Below are 12,123 nucleotides of genomic sequence, written 5' to 3' on the forward strand. Positions count from 1 at the left end.
AATAAAAAATTACAACACCAAGATTCTATCTCTGATAGTCCTTTAAAACATGTAAACCATGAAAACGCACATAGACGAGGGCTGGACTGTGACATGAATGCGAGGCATCCGGAGTAAGAGGGTCATGAGCAGGAAGACAAATAAACGGACACAACGCAGTGGCACCTGACGTCCAAACAAGCAAAGTAAACAGCAAACACCTTGGACTCGCTGCCGGCGGTGGGAGGAGAGAGTGGCAGGTCAAAGGGGTTTAAAACGCTACAGAGAGGGTATGTCTATGGACCAGTGATCATGATATGCCATGAGTTGAGTGTGGTGAGCCCACCCTCTGCACCTAAGGTTGAAAAGTCAAACGAGAGCTTCCCCCTAGGGGAGCTGATGGAAAGAACCACTGTTGTAGAACCTACAAGAGATGCCCCGGACATTGGGACCCACTCTTCGTAGAACATCATTCAAGGGTGACAGCGGTGAGCGAAATCCCTAGACATATGGTAACCAACGTGAGGACGGGTCTGAGTGAGCCCTACCAGGCGTCACCACTAGTCCAGGGGATCCCCAGACCTGTTTCTGGGGCCTCAGTCCGGCGGTACCTGTAACGGCCGGAGGGAGGCGGGGTGGTCTGCCCCTCGGGGCGCTTGCCCTCCTGAACTTGCAAGGAGACGACGCTGGCGAGAATATTAGCTATCAGTCAGTTCCCTTAAATAGCACCTTCGAACTTTTAGAATTAAAATTTATTGACGGTCTAAAAGAATGCCATGTAATTTTGGTGGCATTGAAACTTTTTTTCCTCGGATTAATCTAACTTTGTCCTTTCTCCTTTATTTCTCTGAGCTTGCATCTTTTTTGCAGCTGACTGCATTTATCTTTTGAGCTTTGAACCCTGCCCCGGTGGATAAGAGATTTCATGTAGGTAAACAGTCTCCGGAAATAGATGGGAGCTGCGAGCCAGCAGCTTGTCTGTTTGTGGTAACAGGCCCTGCCTGCGGGGCTGCATCGGAGGCTGCAGGCGCCCCGTCTGCTGGAGCGGGGCGCTGACCTCCCCTCTGTGTCAGCCGCCCCGCAGGGGTGGTGCATCCTCGCAACGTGCAAGGCAGGTCATGTAAAGAAATGAACTGGGTTCGGCCGGGCTTGACTGGGAACCCGGAGGAGGAGGAGTCTCAGCCCAGGGCGCTTGGTCCTCACCCGCGGCGCGCACTGCCTGGTGCCTCCTCGGGGCCGAACGACCACGTTAGCTCCGCCGTGCCTGCTGCCATGGCTCTCATTACAGTCAACGAGCTGTTAGCATTTCCATTGGGGGATTTTTTTTTAAGGGTTATAACCTAGTCATGACAATAATTTGTTTTAGCTGAGACTCCGGTAACAGGTGAGTAGCCCTGCCGCCGCTTTGGCTCCTGATGTCGCTTGCGGGGGTGAGCACACAGACGGAAATGTGACACGCTTAGGAACTAGGGTTTTCCCATTTTCTTTTCTTTTATCAGATTGGACGATAGCTCTCCTGGGTCAGGCAAGGTAGGATCATCAGGAACCCCAAACGGGGTCAGAACCGCTGCGGGGGGCGAGGGCTCTGGAAGGGCGCGTGTGGGGACGCCGGGAGGCCCCGGGGCTGGCGTCGGCCCGGCTCATGGGCCCCGGCGGCGCCTGCGGGCCGAGATCCCTGGGCCTCTCTGTCCGCAGACCTGGCCAAGGCCGGGACCCAGGCAGCCCCAGCGGCGAGCAGGGGGGTCCTCGGAGGGTGAGTTCATCCAAGTGTGTCAGGCGCCCGGGCTTCGGGAAGGGCCCCCCAGCGGCCTACAGGTTTTTACCCCAGAGCAGTTTCCCGGGTTACCCTCGCCTTGGAGGGGGAAGGATGGAAAAGACACGTTTCTTCCTCAAGGAGGTCAAGCTAGAAGTGACAGGAGTGAAGACAAGTAGCTGCACACCCCGCAAGCGCTCCAAAGAAGCGGGTCCATGTGCTCTGGGGCTTCGGGGCGGAGGGACAGCGTGGCCCGCACGGGACCAGGCGGGGCGGTCAGGCCTGCGGGGTGGGGTGAGGGGTGGGGGGGCTTCCAGGCCACGGTGCCAGGGGCAGCGAGCCAGGGCGACGTGGCAGCCGGCCTCCTGAGGACCCCCCGCGGGTGCGGGCAGCACGTCAGACACCCGGGCGTCTGCCTGCACTGCCACCCTGCACCCCTGCCCACATCCCATCCTGTGCCAAGCCCTGTGGCTCCGCCCTGGGGAGACCCCTCGGAGGCGCTCCCGCCGCCCTCCACGACCACCCGCGTGCAGACCCAGCCGGTGCCCGGAAGGCTGCGGCAGCCCCGACCCGGCCCTTCGGCCTCCCCGCCCTTCCCCTTCCTCCCCTGTCTCTGTGTAACAAGTACCCCCACAGTCAGCTCCCTAAGACCGCAGACACTCCTAGGAGGGTCAGAATGTGCCAGCAGTTGCCCAGTGGGATGATTTTAGCTGAGAGGGTCTGGCCCAAGGCCTCAGGACATTGCCCCCGAGCATTCGGCGGGAGCTGCAGCCCCTGAGACCAGGTCACTCCCGTGGCAAACAGCAAAAGGTGGCGCCTCACCTTGCGGCCTTTCCGCGGTTCTGCTCCTACCTGGGCAGCTGACTGTCCCTGGAGTGAGCACCAGGCCGAAGCCGCAGGGCTTTTATAACCTAACCTCAGAAACGAAAGGCCATCACTTCTGCCACATTCTGTTGGTACGATTCTAACCTGGTACAATATGGGCATAGGGCAGGGGCTTTCTGAGAGCCATCTGGGAGGTCCTTTTCTAAACATATATATATTTCATTGTGGTAAAATATACATAATATAAAATTTACCATTTTAACCATTTTAATCTGTATAGTTAAAGGCATTAGGTACATTGGCACATGATGGATGTCACCACCATGTGTCTCCAGACCTTTATGCATCTTTCCAAACTGGTCTGTCCCCCCTCAACAACTCCCCATCCCCCTACCCCAGCTCCTCCTCCTTTACGTCTTTGATGACTCTATGTAATTCATGTAAGTGAAATCATACAGTATTTGTCCTTTTGTGACTGGCTTATTTAGCATAATGTCCCCAAGGTCCAACCACATCACGGCATTTGTCAGAATTTCATTCCCGTTTGGGACTGAATAACCTTCCACTGTATGTGTACCACGTTTGGTTTATCCCTTCATCTGTTGATGGATGACTGGGTTGTTTCTACCTTTTGGCTGTTGTGAGTCATGCTGCTGTGCACATGGGTGTGTGACCATATGTTCAAGCCCCTGCTGTCAGTTCTTTGGGGTGCATTCCAAGAAGTGGCTGGATTATGTGGTCATTCTCTGTTTAATTTTCTGGGAAAACAACAGACTGTCGTCCCCAGCGGCTGCACCATTTTACATTCTCATTAGAGGTGCTCAAGGATTGTGATTTCTCCACATCCTTGTCAGCACTTGTTGTTTTCTGTTTATTTGTTTTTTCACTTTACTTTTTAATAATTCCCATCCGTGTGTGTATGCAGTGGTATCTCACTGTGCTTCTGATTCACGTTTCCCTAGTGACTAGGGATGGTGAGCATCTTCTCATGTGTTTCTTGGCCATTTCCATATTTTCTATGAACAAATGTCAACTCAAGTTCTTGCCCATTTTAAAAATTGGTTTGTTTTTTGTTGTTGAGTTGTAGGGGTTTTTTTTTATGTGCCTAGGATATCAATCATTTATCAGACACATGATTTGTAGACATTTCCATCCAGTTAGGGGGTTCCATGTGGAGACAACAAAGGCTTTGCTTTGGGACCAGGACAAACTGGTCCCAGCCAGTCCCAACCAGTGCAATGAACAAAGCTAAGAACAGCTCAAACCACACCTCATCACAATCTCATTAAAATAAAATTGTGGTTTTGCTCCCCATCCCCTGGGCTTTTCTGTGTGCATTCTGGGAAAAGACGCGTGCACCAAGAGGAATGGGTGAATAACTAGAGCTGTCAATCAAATGACCTCACCCTGTCTGTCAAAGAGGCTCCTCCCAGCCAGGAGATGATAAATGGACCCTCCCCTAAAAGTTCAGGGCCTTCATCTACCTTGACTCTGGCCTGCTCCTCCCTTGGAGTGTCTGCAAATACCAATTCCACCCTGCTTCACTATTGTGTCTCTGCTTTTCAGTTCATTGTTTCTGCAGAAACCGTGTGAGAACCGAGAAGAGCAAACTCAATCCCTAACCGAGGTAGAGGTTCTGTGTGCTAGGGCCCTAAATGTGCTTGCACACAGGACCTGGATTCTTGTCCCAGGCAGAGGATGGGAGACACGTGGGGCAGGCCTGTGCCCAAACAGCAGTCAACTGCAGCTGTGTGCGTGGGGGGCCACTGAGCTGAGCCCAGCCTGGACGCTTCAAATGCAGCCCACACCGTCCTGGGGCCTGGGGGCGGTTTCCTCCGCGGCCCTGCGGCGGCTCGAGCTGACTCAACGAACTGCCCCGGCGGAGCCCAGGAGTCTGTGTCATAAGGCCGTGTTTTGCATCAGTCTAGTCACTCTTTACATTGTAGTGCTGTGCGATTATGCAAAACTTGCCTCATTAAACCTTCGTTAGGCGATGAAAAGCAAAGACCCTGATGTCTTTGACATTAAGGTATAATGAGGAAAACAGGCTTAAATAACCACATAAGTAGGTGGTATAATTACAAATTGAGATGAAATCCCTTTTACAGAGTTCTGCGAGTATAAACAAGGAAACCTGATGCAGGCCGGGGAGTCGGAAGCTCTGCTGTGGAAATCGCGGACCGAGACCTGCAGGGCGAGCACTGCCTTTCCAGCAAGGCCTGCGGACGCTCTCGGCGGCTCGAGTGCTGTTCTAAGGGCTTGGAGAGTTCTGACTTGCCCGCTCCTCACGACGCCTCTCTCACCGGCGACCAGCCCAGAAGAAGGGGGGGTGTCGGCTGAGGCCAAGTCCTCGGGCAGCTGAAGGGTGCCCAGGGGCAGAGAGCCCGTGGGGTGGGAAGCCGGGTGCGGCTGGGAGGGCAGCACGGGAGGCCTCTGTGGGCCTTGCCAGGAATTTCCATCCTACCAGATGACAATGAGAAGTCACTGACGCGTCTTCATAGGACAGGGAATGGGTGCTATGGCCAGATTAGCATTTACTGCCGAGAATCCAGGTTGTCCAATGGAGAATGAATTAGAAGGGCCTAAGGAGGATAAAGAGGAGTCAGGAAGGGGGATCTTGCAATAAACCCGGTGTGAAATAATAGTAACTTAGGCAAGAATGGAGGTGATGAAATGGAGACAAGGGGGCATATTTGAGCAGTTATCAGGAGAGGAGATAAGATCTGCAGAGTTTTAATAGAGACATTCATATTATTTATTAGCTTCTCCGTTGAGTACCGACAGCTTACAGGTGTTCTATGCGACCCCCTTCCTGGGCTTCCTAAAGGAGGCACAGAGCTTGGAGGGGGGAGCGGGTTCCTGGTTTAGCAACTCCTTTTGGAGGAGGAGAGTGCCAGGGGCATGGGGTGGGTGGGGGGAGGCTGGAGAGACCGCCTTCTGGCTTTGTACCACTTGGAAATAGGAACTTGAAAAATATACATGCATAACAATTCCACAATTTGTGTATGGAAAGGCAATATTTTAATATTGCTTTTGAAATATCATTTTAGATTTCCATGAAGGAATCAATGACTCACACGGAGAATACTGAATAAGCTTGAGGGATGTCTTCAGTGCTGGGGCCTCCCACAGTGACTTAGGATGGATTGCATGTTGCTTTCCCAAGGCTTAGGAGGGTATTAGGTCCTTCTATGCTCACTTAATGTTCCCTCTTCTTAGAAGCTATTCCCACCTAAGTGTGTGCTGAACCCAGAATAGATGCAAATTTGAGGAAGTTTAAATATATTCTCTTTGCCTCCTCTATTTAAAGGAAATCTGATTTGGGTTTTGAATGCCTTTTGGGATGTATTAGAATATTTTAGGTGATAGATTAGGAATAGTTTGCTTCTGTTAGGTTTTTCCTGGGCATTTTAAATGTTGAATTTTCAAATAGAATTATTTGATTATAATTCAGAGATACCGGTATGATTTGATACCTTTAATAGAGAGCTTTCTAAGATAAAAAATGGGAATATGCCTAGTTTGCATTTATATAACCTGCTTAAACTTTATATAGCCTTAGCTACATATTTTAGACACATATCTTAAACACTATATAATCTTACACGCTTAAAGTAAAAATCATAGCCCACACGCTTAGCCCACACACTGTCTTATGCCATTTCCTGTCTAGCACCTAGCATGTAACCTACGTCTCTGGCCAAAAAGGTTAAGGGAAAGTTAAACATTAAATGTTACAAGAAAGCTGTTCAAAAAATGATAACATCTGTAATTAGCTGGAATTATACAAAAACTGAAAGGAAAAAACATTGTACCTTCCATGATCAAAGAAAATGTGTAACATTATGTAAATCTTAAAAAGATATAAAAATAAAAACCCTGCTGCTTGATGTCAGGAGATGTTACAACCTTAAAAAAAAAATGGGAATATACCTGACATATAAGGCATTTTGTGTCAAAAGCATAGTTTTACTGTTAAAGTATGAGGTTCAAAATTTGTACAGCATGGTGACTATTAATACGTATTGCAAAAAGAAAGATATTATTTAAATATATGCACATCACACATATACATGTAAGTTTCTTGTGGCTGCTATAACAAATTGCTACAAACGTGATGGCTTGAAACATTACCCTTCCATTCCCTTAGAATTCTGGAGGCGTAGTTGGAAATCAGTTTCGCTGGACTGAAATCAAGGGGTCGGCAGAGCTGTGCGCCCTGGGAGGCCGGAGGAATCCATTTCCTCACCTCTTCCGGTTTCCAGAGGCGCGTTGCTTGCATGGCTGGGCTCGGGTCCCCTTCCCCGGGCTTCACAGCCAGCAGGACACCCGCCTCCTCTGACCTTCCGCCTCCTCCTTCCCTCAGATGCCAAACGTCCCTCCGCCCTCCTCTCCCAAGGGCATGTGTGACGTCATTAGGGCCCACCCAGACCATCCAGGATTATCTACCCATCTCAACATCCGCAACTGAATCCCATCTGCCAAGGCTATTTTGCCAACATACGGTGGCACCCACAGGTTCCGGGGATTAGGACCCGGGTGTCTTTTCCTGCCGTTATCCAACCTGCCCCACAGCGTGTAGTGTTGTCCAATTCCATTGAGTAGTGCATTTGTGCACTGAGGCAAACTACCCATTTTTTTTATTGTGGTAAAACATGCATAAAATGTACCATTTTAGCCATTTTCAGGTATTGTAAATTCATTGATAATTAATTACATTCACAGAGTTGTGCAACCACCGCTACCCATCTCCGGGAGCTTTCACGGTCCCAGACTGAAGCTCTGTCCCCATTGAACCCTGATCCCCCCTCTCCCGCCCCCAGCCCCGGACAAGCACCGGCACATTCTGTCTCTGATTTGGTGACTCTAGGAACTTTGTGTAAGTGGAATCGTACAGTATTTTATTCTTTTATGGCTACATTTTTAAGTGATTTTTAAAACTTAATCTTCATATAGATATTCTCAGATTGTTTAATTTGTGGTGTCAGTGTGGGTCAGGGCAACATGGAATGTGAAAGCTAGACGCAGTTAAAAGTAAGCAGCAACCTTCTTTGCCTTGAGAATTTCCAGGGATAATGGCTAGAACCCGCCAGAGACCTTGACTTCTATCATTCCCGTAGAGAGAAAGAATCTTAAAATTTACTTAAAAAAAAAACAGGACCGATGTGAATGGCAGATACTATTTGTGAAAACATTGTGTCTTGCCAATGGGTTTCAGCTCCAGGCAAGTTCGCTATGGATTCAGTGTGACCAAAGAAATCGACAGCAAAACGTTCTTTGGGGTGGAAAGGGTTTATTACCCGGCTTGTTCTCCCGGCGGGTAGGTGGAGCACTAGGGTCTCCGCCTCCGCCCAGAGCACCGGGCGGGGCTCTCCATATAGCGCAGTAATAGCTTCTTGCCTACGGGTGTGGACGCGGCAGCCCAGCAGCAGGCCAGTTACATCATCAGGTGGCTTAAGTTCAGTGAGGATCCCGGCCATAGGAACCCCAACTTCCCCACACATTGTCAGGCTTCTCATCCCCCATTTGATTTCTCTGTTAAAACTTTTGGATGCGGATGGGATTGGCCCACAGCACGGGTCCAGGAGGCAGCTCCCCAAGTCTGACTCCACTTATGTGAGGTTCCCACAGGTCGGCAGAGTCGGACCCGTGGGACAGACACAGAGCTGCGAGCAGGTTCTGCCTCGTGCCCGCTCGGCTCCCCCTGCACACCTAGCTCTTTGGTCTTACAGCCCTCCCGGGCACATTTCTATTGGATGGCACAACTCCAGAACTCGCCCTGCTGCAGACCAGGTGACTAGTTATTTGCATATTTCTCTATCGGTGGAGGGACTGAATGACCTCCCGGAAGTGTGGCTGGAATTCATCTGACGTGCTGCAGAGGCCCTGGAACTGTAATTTCTTCTGGGCCACCCAGTTGGAGTCGGACATTGTCTTTACTATGAGGCATTTTTTTGTCTACTCTGTGACATGAATGAGAGACAAAAATATAGTAAGCTAAGAAATATGTTTTACCGTGGAGGCAAAATAGAAGATATCAATCTCCCTTTTTTTCTAGGAGAACTTTGGGTGGAGAATTAAAATCTCCATAGTCATTGCTGTTTACAGCAGGCTTTGTGTTTAGGGCAGATTTTGTGTTTGGGCCTGAGATTGATCGAGCCTTCAAGGAACCTCCAGATTCTGGGTGTAAAAAGCCTGTTTTTGTTGGAAAGAAAAAGAGGCTCAGGACATTTTTATAATGCTGATATTAAGTAAGCACAAATTACAGGCAAATAGGATCCCTCTGGGCATGCAGTACTGACCCTAGAGTTAAAACAGCTTTGGTAATGTGGCTACTTTATTTGGTACTTGGGAGGGTCAAACTGAGATACTTGTGACTAAGAACTCAGCTGGTGTGAACTTCTACAACTTTTGCATTAATCCACAAAGATTATTTTTCGTCCCTTTGTGGGCCCTTTGTGGGGTGGGGACTGCAGGGGTGGGGGGCAGAGGGGTGAGGAGCGGGTGGGGTGTGGGGCGGGTCTCCTCTCTGCTTGAGTTTTTCGTGCTGTCCCTGGGATGTCAACTACTGATGGGAAAAATCACTGTCCTATGGTCTAAGTACAGGCAAAATAAATATAAGACGGAGGAGAAATTTAGAGGAAAGGAAACAGGAGCAGCCGGAGGTGGGGGAATTGTTGGGGGGAGTCCTGACATCACTAATCCTTCACTGGCGTCCTGATGTTCTTCTCACTAAAGGGAAGTGCGAATAAGGGTGAGCGGAGGCCTGACCGTCAGGGTTGAGGCAAGAGACACACATGATGAATGGTAGCTCTTTCTGGAAAGTGCTTTATGTTACAATTTTAAACTTACTTCACTGAGGATTTCAAGCAAAAAGCATACCTTTCATCCATGTGCTTCAACTTTTTTTGCTCCTCAATTCACCTGGCCCATTTTCAGGTAACAGAGGTCACTCCGAAAGATAGATTATTGACTCATACTAAAATATTACTACCAGAGATGGTAAGGCTGGGTCAATTCTAGAAAAATGAAATTGGTGTTTATCCTAGTCACTGGGAAGAGTTTCAGCAAACACAAAATTGAAACGATGCATGTCCCCCAGTCATGCATAAACAAATCAGGTCACCAAATAAGTTGTGTTTTCAGTTCACCATGTTTATGTGCAGACCTTGACCTCTTCTCCCCTTTCTTCCTGACTATAGGTACGTCTGCCTCCAAAGGCACCGTGTGTGCATGAGGAGTCAAGAGGGCTGGCTGGGCACTGGCTTTTAAGTACAGACGGTGAGAGGTTTTGCCTCTTCTGTAAGCAGAAGCAGAAGAGCCCTGGAAGCGGCTCCGTGGCCCTGTGTCCTGAGGATCGGCTCACCCTGCCGGGTGATTTCCACCTGGGCCTTTGCCTCTGGTACCCTTTCCTGAGAGTAGTGGGTCTACAGGTGTCTAGTGGGTGCCCAAATGAAGTGTGTGCTCGGTGCATATACAAAAGGAAAATGCTCCTTTCTCCATCTTTATCTCATCCCCCTTCTATCTATATTTTTGCACGTTTGGTATCATTCCTAAGATAGTAGTAAAGCTTCACAGTTCCTTATGTCCACAGTCCTGGTGCCCAAAAAAGCTCTGAAAGTCAGAAGTTATTTTGTAATTCACTTGGTGAGTGTGGATAAAGTGAAGGTGCCTGTGGCCAGGATTCTCACCTGGCCCTGGTTGGCTAGCTCACTACACGTGTGGGCAATACATTACTATTGATTCTGTATGAAGAGCCCCACCCAGTGCTTGAGGCAACATGGTGGCAGGGCTGCAGGGCTGCAGGAGAGCAGAGACTGGAGTGGCGGCAGCGCTGAGGACAGAGACTGAGACGGCTGTGGGGCAGAGGGGCCCAGAGGCAGAGACCCGCTTGCTGCAGGCCGACTCGCTCTGAGTGGACGGGATTCTAGTGACTGACCTGCCACCTGGAAATAAGGTTGGGTATAACCCTTTCACTCCAAGAACCTTCCACTGTCACTTTTTGGTCTCATTGAATCTATAGTGAACTTTCCTGGGGCTGAAACCCTCAGGCAAGACAGTGACTCTGCCTGAACTGACCTGAACAATGTGTGGGTACGTACAACTTTTATTTAGCACAATTATTGTGAGTCATCAGAATAAGCAGACAGTTCTCTGCAGAAGTCTCGATGTGTTTCAGGACAGGGTGCTGCCCTCGATGCCCCACTGGGAATGTTATGGGATGTATGGTGTATGTTCTCTGTTGTTTTGCCAAAATCTGAACAATTCCAAAGGCACGGTTGGTTCTGGATTTCAGGTGAGGATTTGGGGCCTGTAAGTGTATGCACTTTATGGATGAATACATAGACACAGGTTGAGGGTCCAGACCAGAAGTATTTTTCCTGATAAGGGCGTGTGATCACAGGATCCTGAAGTCCACTGCAGATCCCAGTGACTCTGACATTGACCTCATCAGAATGTGGGCTTCCTAACTTGCAGGGCAGGGCAGCCCCCCGAGTGGAGACCGCCTGAGCCCCCACTGACTACCCACCTTAGGTTAAAGGCAGGTAGGGGGAAGGACAAGTAGGAGGTTGTGGATAAAGTGAAGGTTCCTGTGGCCAGGATTCTCACCTGGCCCTGGTTGGCTGGCTCACTGCACACGTGTGGGCAATACGTCATTACTGACTCTATAAAAAGAGCTCTGCCCAGTGCTCTGGGTGACACAGTGGCATGGCTATAGGGCTGCAGGAGAGAGAGCAGAGGCTGGAGTGGTGGCAGCTTTGAGGGCAGAGGCCCAAAGGACGGCTGTGTGGGCCGAGGGGCTCAGAGGCAGAGACCGGCTTGCTGCATGCAGACTTGCTCTGAGTGGACGGGATTGCAGTGACTGACCTGCCACTGTGGGAATGAAGTTGGGTATGACCCTTTCACCCCAAGAACATTGTACTATCATTTCTTTGGTCTCATTGAATCCATAGTGAACTTACCCAGGGCTGAAACCCATTGGCAAAACAGAGGTTAAAGGCAAGTAAGAGGAAGATGTGAGGGGCAAACCAGAGACAAAGGGAATGAGAGGCTCTGTGCACCTTTGTAAGAAAAGCCTCGTGGTCTAGAGCCTCACTGGATACTTAGGACGGGGAATTCACGGCTGAATTCTAGAAATTAATATTTACTTTTTAGCCATGTAAAATCTTTTTTGATAATAAAAAGTTGTAAAATCATGTTAAAATAATGATTTTTTACAATGGATGGAAGCAGCTACCCTATTCTGAATACGAGGGAGAGGGAAAAAGGGAGAGAAACGGGGGTCTGAAAATCATGAATTAACTAGATTTCCAGGGTCTTCCCTGTCCTGATGTAATGGTGAAATCACAGTAATGAGAATGAAATGATCGGAAACAGTGCGAACAGGTGGCCTGGCAGCCCAAAACGTTTCACAAGAGCTTCCCTCTGCTTTACCGAACGTCGTCACAATGTTTCTTTTCTACTCAATGCTTAACAAATAAACCTGGTACAACTCTGAAGGATTTTTTTTTTTTTTTTTTTTTAGATAATTATTTTTTATTGAAGGGTAGTTGACACACAGTATT

The 12,123-nt window shown here is 49.1% G+C and overlaps 2 long non-coding RNA genes across 2 annotated transcripts; both read left to right on the forward strand.

Moving 5' to 3' along the window:
• Positions 1-548: 548 nt before the first annotated feature.
• On the forward strand, positions 549-4,077 carry LOC130684750 (uncharacterized). Its single transcript, XR_008999088.1, has 3 exons — positions 549-1,363; positions 1,874-1,943; positions 3,907-4,077. It is a non-coding gene; the product is annotated as an uncharacterized LOC130684750 (long non-coding RNA).
• An 834-nt stretch (positions 4,078-4,911) lies between these two features.
• Positions 4,912-10,034, forward strand: LOC118924580 (uncharacterized). The gene is made up of 3 exons (XR_005029665.2): positions 4,912-5,733; positions 8,189-8,350; positions 9,760-10,034. It is a non-coding gene; the product is annotated as an uncharacterized LOC118924580 (long non-coding RNA).
• Positions 10,035-12,123: the final 2,089 nt, after the last annotated feature.

Source organism: Manis pentadactyla, chromosome 9 (assembly GCF_030020395.1).
Source record: "Manis pentadactyla isolate mManPen7 chromosome 9, mManPen7.hap1, whole genome shotgun sequence".
Lineage (NCBI taxonomy): Eukaryota > Metazoa > Chordata > Mammalia > Pholidota > Manidae > Manis > Manis pentadactyla.